This window comes from Syngnathus scovelli, chromosome 2 (genome assembly GCF_024217435.2).
Source record: "Syngnathus scovelli strain Florida chromosome 2, RoL_Ssco_1.2, whole genome shotgun sequence".
Lineage (NCBI taxonomy): Eukaryota > Metazoa > Chordata > Actinopteri > Syngnathiformes > Syngnathidae > Syngnathus > Syngnathus scovelli.
Window position 1 is genome coordinate 25,957,226 of NC_090848.1, and position 13,994 is coordinate 25,971,219.

Below are 13,994 nucleotides of genomic sequence, written 5' to 3' on the forward strand. Positions count from 1 at the left end.
CTGGTGATCCACTGACAGGTGGAGGCAGGCACCGCAAGCTGGATGAGCTTCTGTTGGAGGATGTCAGGAGCGATGGTGTTGAACGCCGAGCTGAAGTCCACAAACAGGATCCTGGCGTACTTTCCTGGGGTGTCCAGGTGTTGCAGGATGTAGTGCAGTCCCATGTTGACCGCATCATCCACCGACCTGTTTGCCCGGTAGGCAAACTGGAGGGGGTCCAGCAGGGGGCCCGTGACATCCTTCAGGTGGTTCAGTACTAACCTCTCGAAAGATTTCATGACCACAGATGTCAGTGCAACAGGTCTATAGTCATTCATACCTGTGATGGCGGGCTTCTTGGCCACTGGAACGATGGTGGAGCTCTTGAAGCACGAGGGCACCTCACACAGCTCCAGGGAACGGTTGAAGATCCGTGCAAAGGTGGGCGCCAGCTGCTCAGCGCAGACTTTCAAGCAGGAAGGTGACACGCCGTCTGGGCCCGGTGCCTTCCTGATCTTTTGTCTCCGGAACATCTGGCGCACTTCCTGCTCGCGAATCTGGAGTGCGGGCGCGGCCTCTGCAAGAGAGAGAGTCGGTGACCACGGTGATGGAGGTGTGGACAGAGCAGTTGTGGGGGGAGGTGAGTATGTGGATTGTGTGGATTGTGCTGCAGGAGGTCCCGTTGTGTGGGAGGACCGATCAAACCTGCAGTAGAACCTGTTTAGCTGGTCAGCGAGCCTTGGGCTCTCCACAGGATGGGGGGTTCGTTTCTTGAAGCCCGTGATGCTCTGCAGGCCTTTCCACACTGTTGAGGGATCAGGATTGGCAGAGAGGTGTCTCTCCAGGCTCTCCCCGTAACACCTCCTGGCTTTCCTGACCTCTCGGTTCAGTGTGTTTCTGGTCTGCTTGAACAGGTCCCGGTCACCGCTCCTGTAGGCCTCCTCCTTGACTTTGCGCAGCCTCCTAAGGTTCGGTGTAAACCAAGGTTTGTCGTTGTTGTACGTGCAGAAGGTCTTAGTCTGCACACACAGATCCTCACAAAAACTGATGTATGATGTGACAGTGTCAGTGAGTTCATGCAAGTCTGAATTTGCAGCATCAAAAACACTCCAATCGGTGCAGTCAAAGCAGGCTTGGAGGTCCTGCCTTGACTCCACTGTCCACTTCCTGACAGTCCTCACCACAGGCTTAGAAGTTTTTAGTTTCTGTCTGTAGGCAGGGATCAGATGAACTAGACAGTGGTCCGAGGGTCCTAAAGCTGCACGAGCCACAGAGTGGTATGCATCCTTAATTACGGTGTAGCAGTGGTCCAGTGTCTGTGCCCCTCTGGTGGGACACGTTATGTGCTGTCTGTATCTGGGGAGTTCGTGTGCGAGGTTCGCCCTGTTAAGATCACCCAGAACAATGATTAGTGAATTTGGTAGAAGTTTCTCCATGTCTGTCACCTGGTCAGCCAGCATCTGCGTGGCTTCACTCGCACGTGCGTGTGGTGGGATGTAAACAGCCGCCATGACGATCGAGGAGAACTCCCGTGGTGAATAGAACGGCCGGCAGTTTATGAAAAGTGTTTCTAGGAGAGGGCTGCAAAACTCTTTCAACACCATGACATCGGTACACCAACGTTCATTAATGTAGAAACAGAGACCACCTACCTCCCTTTGATTTTCCGGAGAGCTCCGCGCTGCGATCTGCACGCGTTAGCCGAAACCCAGCTAACTCCATGGCGTGGTGGGGGGTTCGTTCGCTAAGCGAATGTGGTAATTTGCTTGTGAAAAGGCTGTAAGAGCCGGCTCCTGTGGTGTTGCATCTGGATCGTTCTGTTCCATTGTCTCCCTGGATGTTGGTGGGTGGGGTGATTGATATTGTAATTTGATTGTGGGGAAGACTGATGAAGGTGTGGGGGTCTGGACTCTGCGAGTAGCTATTTGCTGGGTTGGCGCGGGTGGGGGACGACGCCATTGATTGTCCCAGTCCTGGCCAGGCTGGGATAATTCAGTATGGAAATGCAGCCCCCCCCCCTCTTGCTTCCCTTTTTGTGGCTGCGCGCAGAGTGGAGTCGTACCCACTCCAGGTGTGTGCTGAGTGCATGGTAGCAAGTGAGATTAGGACAGGATGATGGAAGAATGAATGAGGACAGGCAGGGAATGCATGTACGACATGGGATGTGCACAACTGTAACTGAGGCCCAGTGGACTTCAGTGTCTGCCTACTCACAACCATCATGAAGTTACATGTTGTGGCACAGGGATTGAGCTGTGATGGTGAATAAATGGGCGCCTTTGTGTCTGTTTGTACGTGTGTGCGCGCATATGAATGGCCTAGGTAGGTTGATGTGGAGGCGACGTGATCACAATTGAGGATAAAATTCCTCTCGCCTGTAAGTATAGTACAAATTGGGATAAATAGGATTTGATGATTACTCAGGGGCACCATTGACGACAAATGGTTCAATGGAGAAGGCCCGTTTCCTGTGGTTGGACAAGAGAGGACCATCTAGTCCAACTGGGATGGGTATGATAATGTGTCCGGGACACCTTGCTGGTCCCATTCGCTCCCCAACAACTCTATTGATACATTACGTTAATGTGTCAAAAGGGGGTGAGGAGTAGAATAATTTAGTCTACTGTAAGATTCAATGTTTTGTCAAATTGAATTGTTTTTGGAGTCTTAACAGGACATGTAACAATTCAACACACAGTGATGAGAGGAGCAGAAGAAACATCTCAAAAGACTATTGCAAAGGTTGCAGAAAAGGTGCTGTTTTTGCTGTTTTTCCAGACGTGCTGCTGCTCCTTCAATAGCGGATCCAGATGGGGTAAGCGCACACACACACACACACACACACACACACACACACACACACACACACACACACATCTCAGAACAATTGTCCAGTTGTATGGTTCGAGATTTGCTCAGCAAACTACTGCAGATACGGAAGCAAAGACCGAGGTCCAGATAACCCCATCGGACTGTGTGAGACTTTTCCTGCATTATAACGTCTTGCCGCAGGTTTTTCACTCATACACTAAAATTGAACTGGAGTATTGAGGCAAAACCTCCTCTTCACTGGGAATTATTGCTGTCATTGTTTGTTGCTTTTGTCATGTATCACCCTTCACAATTCCCAACCCGTCCCCTATTATCTACTTTTTAAGTGCTAGTTTTTTGTGCTTTTGCTCTTTGTTGTCATTCCTGGAGCATGGTTTTGTGTTGTTGGGGATTGAAGAGAGAGCAACAGCAATGTGTACATGTTCTATTACAGGGGTGGGCAAACTTTTTGACTTGCGGGCCGAATTGGGTTCTAAATTTTGACCGGGGGGCCGAACCAGGAGCAGATGGATGTAGTGTTTGTGTGAAGTAATATAAACGACCTGTAAAGGTCATTGCATAAAAGGTTTTGGCCTTTAGTAGGTAGTAAAGCATGGATATTCAAAAAAGGTTTTTTGAAAACAAATGCATTTATTAACAGCATTAAAAAAAAACATCCCTAAAAAACTGCTATCAGTGATTCTCATAAAATATGACACTGTTATTATGAATAACAGTCTCCATCACTTCAGTGCCTGCAGGTCAGATTAATGAAAGATGTATGTTTATCTTATGAGATCACATCAAACGGCAAACATTTTGACCAAATATATCATCTTGAAGAATCGGTGAAAGCAGACATCCAAATAAAGTAATCAAAACGGCAACACGGTGAGGGGTATCTGAAAATCAGAGCAGAGTTTTAACTCACAAACACCTGGTAACAGAAGTGAGGAAACGGAAAACACTTCCTTAAAGTAAGTGTTGGATTTTGTCCACAATTTAGGGAGCGCGTTATCTGCGCCTCACGGCAAAAGCCTTTGCCAATCACCTGTTATCCAATTTACTCACTGCGTGCTCGTTTGATTTCTTCAGATTTAGGAAAATGCAAAGACACTGAAGCAGAAATTAGACTTAGACAGATTGGTTGAGTTCAATCACAATTATTGTTCAAAAAGCTCTGTTTTCAGGAAAGTACAATACAGCGCTGGGCCCTTCAAGAGCGGAAAGTCTCCATTCAGAAAAGGCAAAGTCCAAGGTTGTTAGATCAGTTTTATATTCAGTAGCACATTGTGGGCTGGGATTGATGGGTCTTCGGGGTGGGGCAAGTTCGAAGGAGAGTCTGCTTCCATGGGAGTGGTGCTGGTTATGGGCGACTCGGTGTGCTGGTGGGGGGCTGTTGGTGTGTGTGTTTGTGTGTGTGTGGAGGGGGCTGTTGTCTTCCATCCCGTCTCTCGGCCTTGGCGATCATCTTTGGCCGAGTTCTCGGGTGGCTCCTTCTGGCACCCACTGGTTTTATCTCCACGTGACCTTCCTGTGAACATTCTTCTCCAATCTTGGACATACACTGTCGTACCGCATTCAACCGTATCTTTTCTTTGTTAGGCAAACTATTTCCCTCTGTGCAGAGCGTTCAGTAGTAATCAAAAACTGGCGTCTAGCATTAGTCAAAACATAAGATACAATCAAGTACTGAACGGTCAAGACGACTCTGGCCGTGTCCATGATTCAGAGAAAAAACATCAGGCATGCATTCCACAGTTCCTTAAGGGTCATTAAGCTATTTAGGCAATATATCAAAAGTCATTTGTTATTTCAAAGTCCTCAGAAATATATATATCAGATCATAAAGTTATAAAAACCTTTCTCATCACCACTTATCAAAAATGTCTAGTTATGTCTTCTTTATTGATTTGGTGTGTAGGTATAATTATATGCTTCAAATGTTTCTTTTATTTATTTAATATGTGAATATACTTGTCTGCTTATGTACTTTATTCAATGAGGTTTGAGCATATCTGTTTTTGTAGCGAGGCAGGACTTTTTGTATTTCGACCTCATTCCTTCACTCCCTCTGTTGACCTCAGTTTTACTGAGGTCACCAAAATCGTTGATGCCACCAGGGTCCCTCTGTTGGCACACCACGTCCCTCTGTGGAGCCGCCAATGAGTGAGAAAAATAAATATAGATAAAATTCATACCCAGACATTTGTAAAAGATGGAGAGTGGAAAGGCAATTGGCCTAGACGACATTCCAGTGACAGCATGGAACTATCAAGGAGAGATGGCAGGGGAGATTTTTAAAAAGCGAGAAGTTCCCCGGAAAGGTGTTCACTTCTATTCCTTATTTCAGACCACGGCGATGCGCAGAACTGTAGTAGCTACAGAGGTGTTGTTATGTTGATTAAGCAAAGCATGAAGTTATCGGAAAGAATGTTAGAAGCGAGGCTTGGAAATCTACTGGCCAAAATAATGGAGAGTGTGGCAGAGACAAAGATAGGACATGCAGATGGTTGGTGGTACAGAAAGATATGGAAACGATCGCTCTGCAGTCGCGGCCCCTAACAGGAGCAGCCGAAAGAAGTGGAAGATGAGAAAGAAAATGTGAAAGAGAAATACATAAACAAATAACGAATTACATACGTAAAACAAATAACGAAATACATACATACATATATAGTACATACATATAGACAGACATCGAACAATTGCCCATTCGGTCACTCAGCCCTTCAGTCAGTCACTCAATGAATCACTCAATCAATAAACCAACCAATCAATCAACCAATCAATCAATCAATCAATCACACAGGTGTTAACTAATTTGTAATTGTATTGCAAGCAATTTAAACTCTAATGGAATATGATGATGTCCATATCTGTTTTATCAAATTCTAATCCTACTTTACCTTTGTATAAGGCACAGGTGTCAAACTCAAGGCCTGGGGGCCAGATGCAGCCCGACACATGATTTTATGCGGCCCGCGCAGACAAATTGTGCTTTTTATTCACGTGTCATTACTCGAATTGCAAATTGTCTTCACTTTTAATAATATTTTATTTTTAAATATTAGACCGGTTTTTATTTCTCTGATTTGAAAGCAAGTTACTTGCCAGTTTGTTTTGTAGCTTTTACTCTATGAGGTGCTCACACATTTATTTGGGTATGACAGTCATACCGGTCCTCCGAAAGAAGCTATGACTACACTGCGGCCCGTGAACAAATGAGTTTGACCACCCTGGTACAAGGGATAGCCTTCTCATTGATCAATCACATATCTTAAATCATGCTTTTCCTCCTTTGAAGCGACTATGTACTTCAAACCCAAACGGCACCATTTTATAGGGAAAAAACTTGTCAAATCTATTTGTTTCCGACATAATACTTCCGCAATCATCTTAAATTTGTTCAGTTTATCAATCCCTTCCATTGTTTATCCTGCAAATGAATCACGTGAATAATGTGTTATTCAAACTTTAACGTTCATAATCCACCTGTCCCCAATTCGTTTGGAGTCTGTATGTTATTGTTCTATTTTTTTACATTTAATACTCTCCCACCTATTTGATCCTATCTTGTGAAGGTCTACAGTTTATTATAAGCTATTTTGAAACTCTTCACACTTGTTACCAGGCTTTGGCGCCATCTCATGATGTTGTCTCCCATTCACTTCATCTCTGCTGAGCCGCTTCTTCTCCTCCGTCCAGCATGTTGAAGACTTAAAAACCATCAAATCTGAAAACACTTAAAATCTCACAATTCCCCCCCTTTGGTTTTTTTTTGTTTGTTTTTTTCTACCTCCCCCTTTTGACACATTCTAAAAAATGTGTCACAATGGTTATAAAGTAAAAATAACAATGTCCATGGTGACATACCCATCGCCAGCTGGACTTCGGTGTACCTCCAGATGCCATCCTAGCCTGGAATCAGTCCCTGAAACTCGACTGGCAGCATCTCACATGGCTGTATGAACAAAAGCCACCACCCACCTGTAGCTGTGCATGCAGCTCTCCGTACAATAAACATCCATAATACCAAAAAATAAAATTCATAATGATAAAAATAATAATCCACACACGGGCACATGTCAAACGCATGAAATAGAAAATTGGAGCCTGCCGAGCCTGTCATGAAACCGATCACATTTACAGACTCATTATGAAAAGTAAGGGGTTAGTTGTTAATGCATGTTCACAGACATGACACAAAATTCTCCAAGACTGCAGTTGACAACCTGCAAAGAAAATGCAAGTTTAACAAATAAAGCACAATCTGCTCCCTGGGTTGCTGTTAGAGGCTGCAATACAATTAGGTAAAACATCAAAACAAAGCAAGTCATCACAAATTCCGTCACATACATTTCGTCACACTGTCAGGTAAGTCCAGAGTTGTTGTCATACACTGTCTTGGCTCAGAGTCTTGATACCAATGCTGGTATAGTCACGTCTGGTCATAATCTTGAAATGGGCCTTCTCCATTGAAGTCTTTTGTTGTCAATGGTGCCCCAGAGTAATCCTAAACCCATATTTAGTCCAAAATTAATATCTAATTGTCTGGTCTCCTGTCCTCACATCGTTTGCCAAGATGCATAATACTGTAACATGATTTAACTCCCCATTTAGTTTGCTCACATCTCACACTTAGACTATTTGACACTTTGTGTTGAGCTGTAACTTCAATATTTCCACCTTCCCATATTTCTTCCACTAAACAGTTCCATTTTGCTTTCAGTTTAAATTCATCCCTCCAAATAACTACCTCTGGCAAAGAACCAAACATTTTTAGAGCACTCCCTTTTACTGTTACCTTGTTCCTTCATTCATCTTCTCACAAGCATTACTGACCCTCCTAAGAAATAATGATACTGAAAATAATGTTTAAAAAATATACACAGCTTCCTCCTGCCACTTACACTATAACCTTGGATTATCGTTCTCATTTTTTGTTGATGCCAATTCTTAGAATTAAAAAGAAATACTTACTCTTGATAATTGAGTCACGCTATATCACAAATTTTGAAAACCTTCTTCCATGTTCCCCCTTTGTACCTATCAAAACCAATTAGAAATATTTTTGCTGTCATGATCATCATTGTGGCCCTCACACTTATTGTTCTTGTATTTTAAATTGGCAATTTTTGTACATTTGGAGCCCTTTGAGACTTGCTTGTGGGCTATATAAATAAATTTGAATTGCCTTGACTTTATTATTATTCAACTTCTTCTGCATTCTTCTTCCTTTTATTTTATTTTTATCTTAACTACTTCCACATAATTCATCTGATTTATTCCATTACACTTTTAACCTCCTAGATTCAAATTCAAATTTCACATCCTCACTTCCAACATTGCGGTAAAATTTTGCAAAATTTCATTTTTTCCCTTCGAATTTCTTCTAGTTTTCCTTTTTTCTTTTCTTTTTTTTTTTTCCCACTGACTCAACCCATTTCAATTTTTCAACGGTTCATCCTATTCCAAAACTTCTCACTTGTGGAAAATTTCAAATTTTCAACTTTAAAATTCACACCTAATTTTACAAAATTCTTTCTATATTTTTATCAATTTTCTAGCCAATTCAACACGTTCCAAATTTAAACATAATCTTGTAGCTTTCCCCGAATTTTTATTCAGCCTCTTCGCTTTCACACGCAATTTCTACAGAAATGAATAATTCTAGTTATTATTGTTAATCACCTGTGGCCCTCGTAAGGACAAGCCGCACCAGTAATGGATGGATGGATGGATTGTTAATCCTAACCCCAAGTGCCTATCATAAATTGCCATTTAAATCAATTGTCACAAGGGTCATGTCATTGTATTGGTTATTTAAAGCCCTACTGTATTACTATTTTGCTGACTATCCAGAATTCCAACTTTCTTATGGCCCCTCGCCCCTTCAAGCTGAAATATGCATCCTATAAATCAGTCGCAGTGGATGTGTAATTAAATTCTGTTGTTTTGATAAAGGTCAATTAAGTTTAGCACTTCAGCCTTCTGTTGCCCGAATCCAAATTTTCACTGGTCCAATTATAAAATTTCATTATTTCAGTTAGATTAATTATGTCTTCGAAATGCTAAGTTACATATAAAAATTTATGATTCAAATGATTTAATTTCTATTGATCAATGTCCACTTTACAAAGTTTCTGATCACGCTGTCGTATAATTTGTCAGTGCATCTTCACTTTCCATATCTATGTATTTTGTTTTTTATCCCCGTTTCAGTGTCAATAAGCAGCCTTATTATTCCCTCTTTTATCAAAACTCCTCAGTTATGTCTGCCCCAGCACCCAAACACACTTCCATCCCTTTTGTCCCACACTCCACCAACTTTGTAATGCTTCAGCAGTCTTCAGCAATGTGTCCAGTTTGACTTCATGTGACTCGTGCAAGTCTTTAGCAGCCTCTCCTCTTAGATTCTCATGATGATGATTCAGGGCTGGACCGTCCGCCATTCTCAAATGCGTCCATCTTGTCTTTGTTCTTTCAGTCCATTTTCTTTTTGATCTGCAACTGTGTGTATTCCACCAACTATATGGTTCTTGTCCTGTGAAGAGCTGTGCTTGCCCCCTTCAAGCATGATAATAGTTCCTGTTGTTCTCCCAAAGGTCAAAGGTGTCTCATGACCAGGGACAGTCCTCTGTTGATTTTGAGGCAGCCATTAGAGTACAAGGACTCAGTTCAGGACTTGTGCCATGCGCTAGGGCAGAACACACTGGGACACAAATTTCACAAAACTATCTTCGTGTTATCAATCTTCCTGTGTAGTATTTGTTCCTTACACCCCAAATCTTCCCATTAACATATTGTATCCTATCAGTTGCGCACACTCATCATCTTACTATCAAGCCGCCCTTATCAAAAGCTTTTTTTTTTTTTTTTTTTTTTGAGTAATCCATCCACCCTACCCATTAACACGGCTAAAATCCTTGTTCCAGTGTTTATCATCAAATAAAGTTCCGAAATCCTTTGTAATAAACTGTAATGTAATTTAACAATCTACCAACATGGTTGTATATGCGGTGAATGTTATTGTTATAGGTCATACAGCGCCGGTGTTCCAAATATGACACTCCTCCTTGATTTAACATCTCATAAGTTATTATTGTCAGCAGCGCTAAAGGATAGCGCTTGGAAGTGAATGTCTTATCGCCCAATTTAAAACACATGCCACATTTGAGCTAGTATTCATTCCTTTATTTATTTCCCATCCTCATGTTAGCTGGCATGTGTCAGAATAAAAATGGAATTTTGCTTTTAATTTTAAGTCTTTCAAAATTGCGATATCCTTACTGCACCGAGATAAACTGTTAAATATATCTTTAAAAACAAACAAAAACAATCTATGCTCCTGCACAGACTCTTAAAAGTGGCACCCAAATGCCAAATTACAAATCAAACCTCCTCCTTCACTCTCACATTTTTGATAAAACAGTCTACTTATCTAGACACTGTCATCACATACGAAATAATGGCCTGCAAATTAAATATAATGCTGTGGTCCTTCAAAACATGTGACTAGGATTTGGACAATTATTAACCCCCATCAATTGATCAATTATCTCCTCACTAAATTCCTAGCCTGTTAACCTATCTGCATAAAGAAGACATTTACAATGCAGGGGATAAGAGAATAACAAGGAACACCTTAACAATAAACACAAGGAAAACCTAACAATAAACAAAATAAACCCAAACCACAATCAAAACCAAATAAACTAGGCCCATGACCTATGTAGACCAACACAGTACTCCAAATATTTCCCCATTAAAATTTAAGCCTTTTTGTGTAGAGCACCATTGATTTTTAATCATTGACCTAATTTTATCCTTAATTTAATCCCAATCACGAATGCCCACTTGATACTTTACTTGGTGTTCTTTTGATAAAAAGTGCCCCCCTTGCAATGTCGTTTTTATTTGTTGTTTTTAACTCTAAGTGATTCAAATCTTTGACTTATCCTTACATGTGTCCTTGTATAGTCTTATGTCATAACCAATCAATAATTCCTCCTAAATTTAAAATCTGCAATCATAATTTAATTTTATCCAATTCTACAATGTATGTTCTCTCTTACTCTCACATTTTTATGAGGGCTGGGCACTCTCCTCGTTGGACGAGTTTCTGACCACAACCCTCAGATTATTCTATCATTTCTAATTTTTACATTTAACAATGCAAATCTGATAAACCATAGTCTAGCACACCGTTTCCGTGCACCAATTTAACGCAATTCCATCCTTTATAACAAACTGATACACAAAGACAAACATGCACATAAACAAACACACGGGCCCACAACATAGACATGACAATCTTCCCAGCTGATAACAAGGGTGGGGTGGGAGGCAACTGAAGTGCGGAGAGCCTCGCCACCAATGTAACCCCCCACCTCTGTCCAAAATATGCATTTGTGCCCACCTGACCGTTTGGCCCAAATTTTAGAGCCGCACCCTTTTGAAAACAAAAATGGTTACAGTTTAACCCCACCACACAATGGGATATAACCTTCATGCTAATTAAATATACATTCTTTATCAAATTCTTGTTAAGCCATTTTTCTGACTCCAACTCTCATGCAAAATCAAAATAAAATCAACAATTTTATACAAATCAACTTATTGTTCTTCATGAACCACAAATCATCACTTCCATCCCATGAACAGCACCACAACTAATCACTCACTTCTTCAGCTGTGCCGCTGTCCCATCTGACAGCCAAGCCTGCTTTCCACACAATATCATCATAGACACACTTCAACAATTATGTAGCGACCTGGTTAACCCAGTTACCCTTCGCCCTAGACAACAATATAAGTCTCTATTGAGGTCGCCAGGCATCCGTCCTGCTATATCAGCGATGCCTTCACCATTTTTTTTTTTTTTTTTTCACGAGTCCCCGACTCGTATTGGTGGCCTGGCCGATCCAATCGACCCCGACCTTAGGCAACAGTATAAGTTCCTAAGTGTCTACTATTGAGGCCACTCAGGTGCCCATATGCTAGTCACTGGCATCCCACAAGTTCCAGCGGTGTGAGCGCCCTTTGCTGATCAGACAAAGTCCTCACCACCTTTCTCTTAATTCACCACGACTCGGACGTCCCAGATGTCCCTCGCCTTAGACAGCCCTATATTGTTCTAAGGTCACATTATTGGAGTCGCTCGGCATCCGTCCTGCTATATCAGCGACGCCTTCACCTGTTTTTGTATTTTTAATTTTTTCCACAAATCACTTTTACCAAGTTCCACACAAACACACTTCTATACAACCACCATTCCTGAACACAGAGCTGAAAGTATTAATTTTTGTATTCCGCTTTCACTCTACAATATTGCTGAACTGGGAGAGAGAAAAAAAAAAAAAAGTTTCCCCCTTACCTTTTGTGCCGATCGGACTGCAATACTGTTGAGCAAGAGCGGAGAAGGAAGAATCCTTTGTGGAGCATGCACTTTCCCTTCTGAAGAAATCACGTCGGATGGTCACCATTTGTTGGATTTTGTCCACAATTTAGGGAGCGCGTTATCTGCGCCTCACGGCAAAAGCCTTTGCCAATCACCTGTTATCCAATTTACTCACTGCGTGCTCGTTTGATTTCTTCAGATTTAGGAAAATGCAAAGACACTGAAGCAGAAATTAGACTTAGACAGATTGGTTGAGTTCAATCACAATTATTGTTCAAAAAGCTCTGTTTTCAGGAAAGTACAATACAGCGCTGGGCCCTTCAAGAGCGGAAAGTCTCCATTCAGAAAAGGCAAAGTCCAAGGTTTTTAGATCAGTTTTATATTCAGTAGCACATTGTGGGCTGGGATTGATGGGCGATGAGTCTTCGGGGTGGGGCAAGTTCGAAGGAGAGTCTGCTTCCATGGGAGTGGTGCTGGTTATGGGCGACTCGGTGTGTTGGTGGGGGGCTGTTGGTGTGTGTGTGTGTGTGTGTGTGTGTGTGGAGGGGGCTGTTGTCTTCCATCCCGTCTCTCGGCCTCGGCGATCATCTTTGGCCGAGTTCTCGGGTGGCTCCTTCTGGCACCCACTGGTTTTATCTCCACGTGACCTTCCTGTGAACATTCTTCTCCAATCTTGGACATACACTGTCGTACCGCATTCAACCGTATCTTTTCTTTGTTAGGCAAACTATTTCCCTCTGTGCAGAGCGTTCAGTAGTAATCAAAAACTGGCGTCTAGCATTAGTCAAAACATAAGATACAATCAAGTACTGAACGGTCAAGACGACTCTGGCCGTGTCCATGATTCAGAGAAAAAACATCAGGCATGCATTCCACAGTTCCTTAAGGGTCATTAAGCTATTTAGGCAATATATCAAAAGTCATTTGTTATTTCAAAGTCCTCAGAAATATATATATCAGATCATAAAGTTATAAAAACCTTTCTCATCACCACTTATCAAAAATGTCTAGTTATGTCTTCTTTATTGATTTGGTGTGTAGGTATAATTATATGCTTCAAATGTTTCTTTTATTTATTTAATATGTGAATATACTTGTCTGCTTATGTACTTCATTCAATGAGGTTTGAGCATATCTGTTTTTGTAGCGAGGCAGGACTTTTTGTATTTCGACCTCATTCCTTCCTTAAGAACTTTAAAGGTTAAGATTAGTCACAAACAGGTGGTGCATCAATGTCCTGGAGCATCCTGCATTGTTTGAAAATGAGAATGGTCGCTAGTTTCAATCCCTGCTATTTGTACAGATCATATTCAAAATGCATTTTTTTACAAGAAACTTGAAAGCCTCCCCTTCATTTTCAGTGGGAACAGTGTTGTTTGTCTCCCTTTTTTTGCTAGTGTGTCATAGTCTGGAGTAAAATTTGTTGTGGCAATTCTTAGGAGAGATCCGAGGTGTTGGTCCGTTTACCTAGATCTGTGACGGGTTGATGTTCATGTGGCTGAACGTCACGTCGCGTACGTCGAGCCAAATTGGCCACTCTTTTTAAACACTCGGCACTCAGTGTCCACCTTGCTTTTCGTTGGGCGACTCATTTTAATGGAACGATTCCAGGGGAAGGTTTGTGGGTGGCTTTAGCGTAAAACTGTATCCGAAAACTCGGCGCGCAAATTACAAGAATGCTGTCGTCACTAAATTCGGCACTGCTACAAAAAGAGCGCGAGTGCGCCATTTCCGTACTACTGAGTACGTACACGCACTTGTGAGTGTGCACCGAGCTTTCTGACACGGCTTCCGGTAGTAA